Source organism: Cupressus sempervirens, chromosome 5 (assembly GCF_028749045.1).
Source record: "Cupressus sempervirens isolate cs-2001-9-10 chromosome 5, ASM2874904v1, whole genome shotgun sequence".
NCBI lineage: Eukaryota > Viridiplantae > Streptophyta > Pinopsida > Cupressales > Cupressaceae > Cupressus > Cupressus sempervirens.
In genome coordinates, this window is record NC_143122.1 from 695,099,678 (window position 1) to 695,114,144 (window position 14,467).

The 14,467-nt window shown below is 33.8% G+C and overlaps 1 pseudogene; it reads left to right on the forward strand.

Moving 5' to 3' along the window:
• Nucleotides 1-5,709: 5,709 nt before the first annotated feature.
• On the forward strand, nucleotides 5,710-13,079 carry LOC149557891 (uncharacterized; annotated as a pseudogene).
• Nucleotides 13,080-14,467: the final 1,388 nt, after the last annotated feature.

Below are 14,467 nucleotides of genomic sequence, written 5' to 3' on the forward strand. Positions count from 1 at the left end.
GAAGAAATCTACTTGATGCAGCCTGAGGGATTTATTAAATGTGGTAAAGAAAACCTATATTGTAGATTGAGGAAGAGCTTGTATGGTCTCAAGCAAGCTCCGAGGCAATGGTACCTTAAGTTCAATCGATTCATGATTGAACCTAATTTCACTTAGTGTGAATCTAATCCACATATCTACTACAAGAAGCTACTTGATGGTTCCTTTATTTTTTTATTACTCTATGTTGATGATATGCTTGATAATGGCTCATCAATGAAGCTAATTTCAGAATTGATAGAAAAGATGTCATAAAGGTTTTCCATGAAAGACTTAGGGGCAGAAAAATGGATACTTGGCATGGACATTATCCATGATAGAAAAAAGAGGGAAATAAAGCTTTCTCAAGAACACTATGTTCTCAAGGTACCAAAAAGATTTGGCATGGCAGATGCCAAACTGGTTAGCACTCCTCTGATATGCATTGGTTTGCACTCATCCGGATATCACCCAAGCAGTGGGGGTTGTAAGCAGATTTATGAGTAATCTTGGTAAACAACATTGGGATGCAGTCAAGTGGATCTTAAGATATCTTAAGGGCACTCCTAATTTTGTATTGTGTTTTGGTGGCAAAGACACTTCACTCAGAGGTTATACTGATTCAGATATGGCTGGAAATTTAGATAATAGAAGATCCACTATTGGTTATGTATTCACCTTTGCTGGAGTAGCAATCAGTTGGGCATCAAAATTGCAACTAGCACTCTCACTTTCTACTACTGAGGCTGAATACATTGCTCTCACTAAAGGAGTAAAAGAATTAATTTGGTTGCAATGTTTATTTGGTGATTTTGATTGTCCTCAACAAGGATCAGCCTTGTATTGTGATAGTAAAAGTGCTATTGACTTGGCCAAAAATGCAATGTTTCATAGTAGGACTAAGCATATTGAGATACAATAAAATTTCATTCAAAGTAAACTTGACAAAGGAAAACTTCAGGTCTTGAAGATTAACACCAAGGAGAATCTAGTTGATGCATTAACAAAGGTTGTTCCATGAGAGAAGCTCAACCTCTATCGAGCTTCTCTTGGCATTGTAAAGAAATAACAGTAGGGGAATTCAAGGGAGACTTGTACATTAAAGCAATTGGACTTCAAGTGGGGGTTTGTTGGGCATACATGTGAAGCCCAATAGTCTTTCTTTTATTATGCACATTTTATTATTGTTTCCCTCCAATTGTTCATCTCTTCATTTCCTTTGAGACTCTATAAATATGTATTGCAAGTTTATTATTTAGCATTGTATTCGAAGAGCTGAAGTTACAGTTGTGATGTATAGTTCAGATATTTACATTAATAGAGATCTTCCCTGCACTGTGGACATACCCACAATTTGTGGTGAACAACAATAAAATCGTGTGTTTGCATTTTCTATTTCTCTTTTCTATTATGTTCTTTCCAGTGTGCACTTTCAGCGAACTTCACACCATTTAGGATATCTAGGAGGGTTATGGATGACATGGTTACAAATAAAAGTGTTACGAAACCACTGAAAGTGTTAGGGGCAAACCCATGTGATGCCAAGTGGCATTGATGTGGAATGATGGTGGAAATATGGTTATGGACAAAATAATTTTGGCCATAACACTTTTGACTAAAATAGTTATTTGAAAATTAGTGAAGAAAAGTGTTTCTCTTATATTAGATCACGTAAGTGATAGATACTCTCCTATGTGGACTTGCACAGTTGTTATCTAGGGCCATACTAACCCTAGTCTTCTAAAGATCCTAAGCTCACTTCTAGGACCCTACAAGTCTTGGAAAACCTTGCCTAAGACCTCCTTAACTCAACTGTATGAGTGAATTTCCTTGTGCTTGACCTTGAGGGATAACTATCATTAAGGCTGCTTCAACTCTTTACTTTTCCTTGGATGTCTCCAAGGGGAATTTCACCATAATTCCATCACAAGTGTTGCAGGGGGTGTATTCATCACTAAAACATTCACATGACACCCAAATGACTCTATTAGAATAGGTCATCTAGAATTGTCTTCTTAAATTCAAGATTTTCTATGGTTTTATCCCAATAGGCCTAATGAGCCAATTAAACATAGATAGTGGGTTTTTCCTAATTCTTTCTCAAAACTTCAAAATAAAACCCCCCAAATAATTGATATTTAGATACTCTTTTTTATATCTTGAATATTTTTGTTGTCGTGGGTTCGTAGGTCATCTTTGCAATGGATTCCTAAAATGTAGGGTTAATAGGGCTAATGGGGCTTAGTTTGCGTTGATTGCTCATTTCTATTAGGAAATCTACCTAAATGGATTGGTCAATGGCTAATCTCACTACTAGGTATTTGCTGGAATAGTATTCTTCAAAAACCATTCTTTGTTCCATGCCCCCTCTCTTTCCTCTGCACTTGCACATCTATTTTGCTTTGTCATGCACCTAGCTAGGAATGTTGAGCTCACCTAGGGTATCAAGGTATTAATTTTTTGGTTTGGTATCAAGATGAATGGGAAAAGAGTCAAATCAGATTTTGAAACATTTTAGACATTTAAAATGAGACATTCTTCTACAAAAGAAGGATGAAAATGACATTAGAAATTAGTTGTTAAATTATTGAAGGAGAAGAAGATGAGGGTGAAGGTGAATGAAGATAGGAGATGGATGGGGCATGAGGTTATGAAGAAGAACAATAATGAAAATATGGACAATAAGGACACAAGAGAGAGGAGAGAGGTAGAAGGACAAAATGAAAAAAATCAAAATATGGAGAAGGAGACACACAAGGAGATGATGAAACTGAGGAAAATGAGGAGGATCCCATAGAAGAGTTAGAGGGGATAAGATAGAGAAGCCGACCACCAAGAAGAAATGGATGGAAAGGATTAAAATAGAAAGTGAAGAAGGAGAAGAATAAGAATAAAAATGAGGAGAAGTTGAAATAGAATATTGAGAACAAGAAGGAAAATGAAGAAGAAAAAGAAGAATGATAGAATGTGCTTTTCTTCGTAAAGCTCACCACTGAAACCTCATTTCTGGGGCTGTCCATGAAATCTGAAAGCTTTCTGTTTGATGAACTTACACAAGCGGATTGAACCATTGCTAGAAAATTATGTGGCACTCAGAGTTTAGTGAGACTAGTGATATTGCAGACATTATCGTATTTGTACCAATGTTTGTGCTTTTTTACTGAGTAAGACAATCACTGGTTTTCCAAAAATTCTGCCATTTTCCTACTTTTACGGCCTCTGACATTGCCGGCAAATCAGACGACTCCGGTGGGCAACCCCTAGCCAATCGCCTTTAAAATATGATTCTACAATAATTATTTTAAAGAGGAGACATCAAATCTATGACAACGACATAGTCATAAATAAGAAAATCAAAGGATATTTTAAAATATTTTTCGATTTGATTCTAGATAAGAGCCTTTGATATTTTCATATTGGAATCTCAATCTAAACCCTGGAGGCCATCTATTATTTTCAAGGTGACAATGTCATCGTGTTGAATGAGTGCCAACTATATTTTATGTTATGAATCTGGGTGGTGTAGAGTGCTAAGAGGGCATGTTGACTATTTTGATCATATCAAGCATTCCTTTAAAGCTGAGAGACTTCACTCTTGGGAGACATTCCCTGGTTTATTTGGATTTTCTGACGGTCTTATGTCTGGAAAAATTATCTTATGTCGGAAACGGTCTTGGGAAACGATCTTGAAAGTTGTCTATTCAATATCAAAAGTCTATTTGTTTGAAGCTTAAAGATGATGAGTATAATTTAATTTAATACTGTACCACCTCTTGTTTGAATTTATTAAGAGTAGTAGTGAAAGAGTATTAATTAAAAGTCAAGACCTACCTTGAGCTTATTTATGAAGACATGAACATTATACTTAAATGTCTTAGGGTTTACTAAATAGCCCAGTTATTAGCTGAATGTATATATAGTTATTTTTAGCAAATTTTTATTAAAATAAACTATATAAAGAAAATTAGCACTTATATGCTCAAAACTATTTTTTGACCAAATGCACTAAAAAGTATAAAAATGAAATACAACACAAAACTAAATATTTATGCGCATGTAATACTGTTATAACTAAACATTATATTTTGCATAATTATGTTAAAAATGATTATGTATGTTATGTTTGATATGTTTGGCCAACCTTCTAAATTGCTAAGGGTGCTATTTCACAACTTTGTAGGCACTTATTTTTTGTTCTCCACTTATAAGAACAAATTAAGCTTATTAAAATTAAAATAAACAATATGATCTATCTATCTATCTATCTATGATGGTTCAGGACTATGAAGAGTAGAAAGAGTTTTCAAGTTATTGCATAAAACCTGCCAAAAATTAGTTTATTTACTTGATATTTTCTCCACTCTTAAGAAAGACTCAAATCATAATTTCCTTCAAATAAAGATGAATTTGTTTGTTCCAAGATCACAAAAAGTTGATAAAAATCAAATATAAACTAAGTTACATTATTCTCCAATATAAGAAAACCTTACCATCAATATAGCAAAGCAATTCCTTGGAATTGAAATCAACGTATTTATTTGAAGACTAGAGAGTGTTGATAACAATCAAACACAATATATAGCACATTATTTTCCAGTGTGAAAAAAAAACAACATTATTTGGTATAGAGTGGACAACAATAGCACCATAAAATATCACTTGATAGCTCAAATATATAGAACCTAAAAAATGATATCACCCACTAAAGTCTTACATAATCAATAAATATAAGTCTAAAGATTCAAATATTTTAGTAGTTAGAGCATCTTGGGAGTGTGGCCAAATTCATCTCTTTCTAAATTTGATGGATGATTTTGTTATTGCTATTAAGATTAACATATTTATTAAATTTAGGTGATCATTGTTTTTGTGTTTATGCATGGAGACAAGACCATTTAATAGAGCTCAAAACAAGAGACATGCTACAATATTTCTAGCCATTTAAAGAGTTAAGTCTCAAAATAAGCTCTATATTCCACTCCCTTTTATCTTTGAGAGCATGCTAAAATGGAAAATAATTCATATATAATTAAATAGAAAATAGAGGAATCTAGCCTCAATCAATTTTCATTAGAAACAAAATGTAGCTAGTTTACATCACACAACATTAATGAATGAATATATCACTATCATTGTAACCCTTGCACCCTTCAAAGGCATAAGTGCTAGTGAAATGTATGGTAATGTGATACTGATTAGAAAAGTTGACTTGTTGCCATCCATATGGTCCAATTGTCTATGAAGGAATCAGAATTTACCATTGATCCGAATTATTGGACAATTTAAAATTCGAAAAAAGTAAACATGAATTTTTTTTAAAAAATTTGGATTATTTTAAAGTCCCCATCAATAATAGGTTCTGACCCTTGCATTCGTCTTGCACTAGGTATTTTTTTTGGCTAATGTCAACTAGCATTTGGTTGCACAAGGTGTCATATGGCATGTGAATAAGCCTTCCCTAGTCAATTTACAGATATTATTCAATAAAAACAACAAATAATTTTGTATTTATATGCACACCACAAATTAGGGTTAGGGTTATGCGTGTCATGCGTGAAGATCTCTATGCTAATTGGTATGGCTTCAAATTACAAATTGTCTCCGTAAACCTCCAATGGCCATATAAGTAGAAACTATATCCAAAAGACAATCATTTTTCTTATCTGACAAATTATGTATTCCACAGTATCTATGGCGGCTTACAGGCGGGCCTATAGAGATACAACATCTGCGGTTCGATTCCCACCGCCTGATGAACACTCTGCTTATCTCTTACTTGATGATGATGAGACTACATGTCTCTCTTGCTTTGGTACTTTAGCTCAGCGAGGACTGCCATTTCCCCAAGACAAAAGCCTAGAATTCAAGTACAGTGAAAAATACTACAAATATTATTTTGTTCCAGTTTTGGGCAAACCCATCTCCTCCCATTGCTACTACATTGTGCGAGCTATTGGCAGGCACAAGGGGTAAGTAATTGTAGCATGTCTTTCGGTATTGAACCTGACTTAAATTTGATGGTTATATTCAAGTTTTTTTTAATGAAATTCCTTAAATTTTTAGAAGATTATATGAATGGTATGATTCTTCTGCGGTTTATAGATTAGTATGTAGAGCTTGGTTGACAGATTGTGTTAGTTTTGCATTCATCATATTTATGATCTTTATTGCACGATGCGATTTGGTGTGTGCAATGTAAAGTTTAATTAAGTATGATTTTCTATTTAAAATTCATGTGATAAGATTGTATTTTGATGAAGAAAAAGTTTTACAAAATTGATCAACCAGATTAAGGTTTAGATACAGTCCACCTTGTAGATATTGACCATTAAAATTATAAGAGAATTTCTATATTTTCACAAGAAAAAACTAATAAGATTTGACAATAGTTTTGTGAAAACACTTTGACCGATATTTGATAGACTTTGAATAGAATGAATAAATAGCAGACCCATTTCTATTCTCTCTTCATATATTTAAAATCAGTAGAAGTTATAATTACATTTCAAAATATTTTTATAAATTAAAAAGAATTAAATGAATAAAAAAGATATCTATAATCCATCACATATCAGCTTATTGTTATTTTGGAACATCATATAACTTTCCCATTTTATATGTAAGTAATTTGAGTGATCAATTAGTATGAAAGATTCAAAAGTTACTATTTGACCTAATTGATAGAGTATATTGTTGGGATAAGGTGACTTAGCTTTACCACGTTTTATTGCTTTATTTATGCTTTTTTGGAAAGGTGCTAAATGAAGCTGGATTCTTCCACAAAAGAAGACTTGAAGTAGAAAAATAGAAAGCTTCTTTTTTTGGTGATTTATTCTCTTATGTTTTGTTTTATGCAAGAGTTGTGCCTAAGGAAGTTTCTAAATGATTTGTAGATGCGTTGAATGTAAACACTTTAGAAATTATTTCCTCTTGTATGAATACTCTATAAGTACAAAGCATTGTTGTAGAGAATTCAGAGAGTGATGAGAAGTTATTTGCACAGGGTTATGTTACCGGATTTTCTCTAGAATAGAGCAAGATGTAAATCTCCATGTGAAGGTTGGAAATGTATTGTAACTTGTTGTTGAATAATACATTAGCTTGATGGTTTGGAGGGTGGGGTTTTCACCTGGAAAGTTTTTCCCCACGTATATCTATGTTCTCTATTTTGTCTCATTCTTCTAGTTGTATGATTATAGAATAATAATCTGTATGTTGTAATGTTGTTGAAATTTATTTAGATCGGTAAATTGCAATCACTTTCCTTTAAGGTTTTAATTGTGGGAAATCAACTATGTCTATTTCTGCTTTTATGACATAGTATTATGCACTTGTATTTGCTTATTAGAAGTTGTTCAAGGAACTATTGGATACAAGATGTGTATATTGATCTTAGATGACTTTATGGGGTGCTCTCATTTCCCTTCAATTGGTATCAGAGCCCTTTTTTGTGAATTGTATGTTGTTTGCATGGAAGGATTCATAGAGTTTTTGGTTCTGGGTATTTCTTCTATTAAGATTTCTTAACTTGCAGAGCTTGAAGAAGTTTGTTTTGAAGAAATTTACTGATAATTAATCCTTTGATGAGTGGAAGTCTTGCAATTGATTTAGTTTTTCAGGAGACAGCAAACATTTCTTGAAGGATGGTGAAGACAGAAAAAATAGAGTTGGTCATATTGAAATGACATTGATCTATAACTCTTGGTTGACAATAGAATAACTCTTGATGCATGGGTATTTGAAGTTGTCTCTTTTGTTACTTGGAATGCATAGAGGCTATGGAGTTGATCATTGGATGATCTGAAAGCTTCTTGATGGCCTATCTCTCTTAGATGCATGTACTAGTAATGGTTGTGGGATTGGTCTACAAGTGAGCCTGGAGTTCCAATACTATTTTCTCCTCTTGGATGTTTATACATGCATGACTTGGATTCTTGTTCATTGGATCTGAGGGGTTTATAGATTTTCCTTTTAAAAAAATCTATGGTGATGTTCATCTATGATAATCCATTATTCTGGGTTTAGTTGTTTGGTATTTTATTCAAACTTTGAGTCTTCCAGATAAGAAGTGGGTGTGGATGTGCATAGGTGTTCTTAAACACAATTTTTTTTAGATTTTGCATGTTAAAATAAAAAACTTGTAGTTTTTTGTGGATCTACTAAAGAGCTATTTTCTGGACTCTTGTTCCTTTAGAGTGGTACCAAATGAGATAGTTGTAGTTCTACATGCATGCATTCTTTGTGCATGGTAAGAGGAGGTGTTTTTCTTTCTCTGCATAGAGATGTTGGTACGTGATCAGTCACTCAACATTTCTGTGGTGATGCTTTATTGGATTCCTAGACTATGGTGCTTGATGTGGACATAATTGGCTAATCAGATTTGTGCTTGATTTGGTGTTTGAGTCATATTGTCTACATGATTATTCTATTTGATCTCATTTACATATGTCACTAATGTGATAGTGGGTTTGCATGTTGAAATGATTGGATCTACAAGTTATGCAGTTAGGTGGGTAGGCCACCCATTTAATTGTAGTGGGATAACTTGGATATGGATTGTCTATATCCACCAAATTTGATTCAGTGTTGGTGCAGACTTGTTAGCTGGCCTTGTTTGTGGTCACTTGTGCATTTGTGTAGTTGCTTTGAGATGAGAGAATGGATGATATTTGAGTACTTGGATAGTCAGTTATGGAGTCCTAAAGCATGGTGAATTTCTTTAGTGTGGAGATCTTGGTTTCACCTAGTGTGATGTGTGGGCCTGGATGATTTTCAGATTTGGAGGATGGCGTGTCATGAGCTTGGTATCATGCTTCAGTGGGAGCTTTAGCAGTGGCTATATTTTTTTTCATCATATAGTGATGGATGATCTTCTTTAGTGTTGCAGATGTTGGAAGATGCCTTAGATCCTATTATTGCAGAAGGGTCTTTCACATTTGTTGGCTCACTAGTTCGAGATGGTACCTTCATGTGTTTGGAGATGTTGACATCTTTAGGATTCAAGGGGTCCTTGGTAGAGATGTTTTTTATGCTTTTATTTGATATGTTATCATGGTGGCTTTTATGTCATGGTTCTCTATTTATTACCAGTTTAGAGTTGTGATAGGGTATAGTTATTTGATATGATCAGATGAAGCATGTTATCTCTTTGGAGGAGATGGTTTAGATCATGATGTCATGTTTATGTTCTTGATTCCATGGTTGGAGCTTTGACATTGATCTTGTTTTAATTTCTTGGTATTGAGTACTTTGATCATTTGCTTGATACTTCATGACAGTGCTATGTTGTAGTGGAGTTTTGCATGGAGTGATTGATTAGAGGTGCTTGTAGATACTTGGAGACTTAGGTGAGGCTAGAGTTCTCTTGAGATGAGAGACATGTTGTTCAGATGTATACTCTTGATGAGATTTCAATAGAAAGTCTGAGGAGCCTACACCTTTGTTGGACGTGAATTCAATATAGACCTATGAGGAGATTTTTCTTGGATAAGTCACAGGGTGACTTGCATATCTTGGAGGAGCATTCTCATTCCCCGTTCTTGGTCTACTCGGTAGTTTATCACTTGAAAGGTATTGCCCAATGTTACTTTCAAGTGCTTTATCTTTTCTTTCATATTCATGGATCTTGAGCTGCAATTAGATGGTTCTGGAGGATTCATTGTGAGAGATGGATAACATGATTATCTCCTTGAGGTGTACTTTCATTTATGATCACAATAGGAGATGGTAGTGGGCTGATTTCCTAAAATGGGAAATGGAGTTGTTTGACCTTCTTTGAGAGGCTTACATCCATGTAGATTCATGATATCATGTTATGTTTGATCTCTTGATGTTGAATGGTTTTGGATGTTGTTGTGGTTTTTCTGTTGGGGTTGTGAAGGAGATCATACATGGCATAGTTGACATTTAGAAGTGTTTGTAGAAGGACATGCTACATGCTTATGATTTGCACTTTCTTTCTTTGGCTTTGGTTATCTTCTTGGATGTTTGGGTTCACATAACATTGTTTTTTGAGATTTTTTGGAGCTATGTGGTCACTCTTTTGTGGTTATTTTTTATCACTTGTACTTCATTATTTATTGGTGATGACATGGTGGCTCCTTTATCTCTTTTCTTTGTTGGATGTGGAGAACATGGGAGAGTTCTAGAGACTGGACAAGAGAGATGTTTCTTGCAGTGTTTTTGCTATAGGATTTCCATATCTTTGCAGATGGTCCTTGGTAATACATGGTTTCACTTTCTTTGTGTTGATTATCAATAGATTCAATATGCTTTTGATTTTTCAGATTCAACATTACCCATGCAGTGGGGGTTCTTGTATGTGTTTGGTCTTCATCAACTGGTTTGTACATAAAGCTTGAGGTTGCAATTTATGGGTTGGTTATGTTGTTGGCATGAGTTTTTTGGTGTTGGATACCTTTGAGATATGGGTGATTGGATGAGTTAGCATTTACTATGGATGTTATTTTCAATCTCGTGGATTTATCAGTTGGATTGGACAAATCAATTTGCTTGTTGTTCTGGCTAATGTTTTATCTTATTTTCTGGAAGATGACTTCATAGTTTTGTTGGGCTAAGAAGTTAATGTTTTTGATGCTTCTGTGTAGTCTATGAGCATAGAGGAGTGGTGGCAGTGTGTATAACCTTTGTTATCACATGGATCTTATGCTTGTGTTATATGGATAGGTGTCTAGTTGGAGCACGAGAGCATATGTTATGATTTATGATGTTTCATGGATGGCTGTGATGATATAATTTCATCAGTTTGAATCTTGTAAGGTCTTCATCAAGTGGGAGATTGTTGGGATAAGGTGACTCAACCTTACCACATTTTATTGCTTTATTTGTGCTTTCTTGGAAAGTTGCTAAATGAAGTTGGATTCTTCCATAAGAGAAGACTTGAAGTAGAAAAATAGAAAGCTTCTACTTTTTGGTGATTTATTCTCTTATGTTTTGTTTTATGCAAGAGTTGTGCATAAGGAAGTTTCTAAATTATTTGTAGATGCGTTGAATGTAGATGCTCTAGAAACTGTTTCCTCTTGTATGAAAACTCTATAAGTACAAAGCATTGTTGTAGAGAATTGAGAGAGTGATGAGAAGTTATTTGCACAGGGTTATGCTGCCAAATTTTCTCTAGAATGGAGCAAGATGTAAATCTCCATGTGAAGGCTGGAAATGTATTGTAACTTGTTGCTAATAATACATTAGCTTGATGGTTTGGAGGGTGGGGTTTTCACCTGGAAAGGTTTTCCCCACATATATCTATGTTCTCTATTCTGTCTCATTCTTCTAGTTTTATGATTGTAGAATAATAATCTATATGTTATAATACTGCTGAAATTTATTTAGATCAGTAAATTGCAATCACTTTCCTTTAAGGTTTTAATTGTGGGAAATCAACTATGTTTGTTTCCACTTTTATGACATAGTAGTGTGCACTTGTATTTTCTTATTAGAAGTTGTTCATGGAACTATTGGATACAAGATGTGTATATTGATCTCAGATGACTTTCTAGGGTGCTCTCATTTCCCTTCATATACCTCAAGAAGGTCTAATATCACAAGTCACAAACTAGAACAAATGGTTCCACTTACCATTTGTCTTCGTTAATGAAGAATTTATTTTTCAAAAACATGAACAAAATGGTAAATAATTACGTATACATTACAAACTAGATCAGTTTTCATGGATTTTGTAAAAGGATTTGCAATTTCAAGAAAAGCCAAATTCTACAATTTTCTCCACCATTCTGGTTACCTGGGTTAGAAAGGAAACCTTTGAATACAATGTGTGCATAGATTGTGGATTATGAACATATCTTTTAAAGTAAATCGTTATTTGACTTTCGACAACGGTGATTTACAACATTGGTTTCTTCCAACCTTTTTATTCACTCCATTAGCAATAGTTTCCTTTAGTTTACATTGAGACAACTATGCCTGTTTGATGAGTTCCTTTGTTGTAATTAATTCATCAATAGCCACTTCCATGCAGATTTGTGGGTAAAATTTTCTTGTATACGGAATTGGAGTAGCTATGTTTATGGATTGCCACAGTCAAAGGCTATCATATTGAAAGCTATTTAATATTTTCAGATTATATTTAATCATAATGCCCTGAATCTATATTTGTGAGCATTTAGGATTCATATGATCAGTGACTAGCTAATAGTAAATTGATGGTGTTGAGTACAGATTAGTGGAAACATGCTCTAATGATAAAGTCGTGCAGAAGGATTGTACGGATTGTACAACTGTGAATGACATTGAACCCCGATCATTACAACCCAGGAACCCATATCAACATATCCAGATAATCTCATCAGAGAAGTATGAGTTCAAATCAAAGTGCATAGCTGCTGATGGTTTCCCTCCTAGAAGCCTGCGTAAGATGTATTGGCCTCTAGAAGTCCAAGACATGCGTGGTTATCATAACAGACTTGCTCATGTGGGAGGGGAAAATACCGACTCGAGAGCACAACCTCCTCCTTTTGATTTCTCTTTGTTAGATAGGATTTCCCCTGCTATAGTTGGGGAGTGGTACTGCCCATTTATCTTTATCAATGAAATGGGTACCAAATGAAAGGATCGTAAGATCCAACTGATGGAGTCTCCTTTCTACAAGATGGTTCTAGAAATGTTTTGGGAAGAGATATATTGTACTCAATGTATGGTTGGAAAGGATATTGATGTGGAGAAAACCTTAACAGTAGAAGAAATTCTATTGTATGGTGAAGAAGCAGCCGAGGAGATTAGAGATAATGATGGAAGTGTTTTGTTTAAAGGTGTGAAGAGGCAGTCTGAACAGACTAGTGGTGTGAAACTTAGCTGGCTCATCATTGCCAAAATGAGAGTGGGTCAAGATCGGTAAGGATCAAAACAAGGAGGAGGAGATGCACGGCTGAAGAAGTCATTTCTCGGCACTGGTTATGAAGGGAAATTCGCTTGTTATGTTGAAGTTGAAACATATGTATTGAAAAAGAACGGATGGAAGTGTCGCACTTTCTTGCTCGTTCCGAAAGTCAAATCTAGTAAAGGGGAAGTGGGAACTCGAGACATAATATTTGTGCATAAACGTTTTCCATTTTGTTTTTGGGGAGATGCATTTTTCATTGTAAGAAATCATGTCGGTTCAACAATTCTTAAAGAGGCTCCTGTTATGAGGAGGACGAACATATCTAGCATATGTCATATTTTAATTTCTTGAAGTATATTGCTTTATATTTATCTATATATTTAGAATTCTATCTTTTGAATTCTATCTTTTGTAAATTATGATTTTTTTTGGGTTTAACTAAGTATTCTATGAGTGTCTAGAATTTTAATTTTGTTATTAGACGAAATATATTTTGATTAAGTGATTTCTTTTATTTTAGTAATACTGACAATGCCTAATGCCTCAAAACTTGAGAAGCTGCATAAGACACAAACACAGAGAATTGTGAGATAGTATAGTATAAAATATGAACTTACCATCAGTTTTCAAACTTTGTTTATATTGCATATCTTAAGACTTGTATAAACATATTATGTCTCATGTCATATTTAATTTCATCGTCGTTTATTATTATTTATAAACATTAATAATAATATTTTCATTTCTATATATTGAAAGGATTATCATTAGCAAACCTTAAATTATTGACTTAATTGGATTTGAGTTGTTAGTTCCTTCACTCTTTTAAAAGTAATCTACACTTTAGATAGAAAAAATGGTTTGTATGATACTAAGGAAAGTTTTTGGATTTGATTCTATCATTTATTTTTATCATCAACTTATCAAATCATACATACAACTCATGATTAGGATGCAAGAGAAAGTAAGGACTATAGAAATCTAATAGCTTTGATATGCTATTTTACAAACAATACTAAGTACCATTGTTCTGTTTTCTACACATGCTTTTGATAAAATTAAATATAATTGAGTGGGTATAATTTTTCCCTATCAATACCAACTGCAATAGTTGGATGAGCTTCATATGCTTTTGAATTAACTTTATAGAAAATACACCTCATGTAATATTTTTTTAAATTAAAATTGAAAAGGGAATTTCTATTGACTTGTGTTATTTTGATTGAACTTTGAGTAGGTAAATTCTACAGAAACCATAAAACTTGATAAGTAGGAGATATTCTTTTTTAACAAGTCGAATTATGGTATTGTTACCATGACTCAAATATTATGTTTTTAATTCAAACCATTGGCCCATGTTTTACAAGTAGTGGTTCACAAGAACTCAACTCTCATCCAAAAAAAAAAAACAGAACTCTCATGAGAATGAATGGAATAGTTAGCACTCATTTTTCTTGAGGATGCTCACAAAGGTGAAGAATGGTGAATTCTCGGGAGGTCACACATCCTATTATTTCTCTATCTTAAGCTTTCTTAATTGGAATGTTTCCTCCAATGTTAAGTCCACTTTTCCTCCACCCTATTTAAAAATAA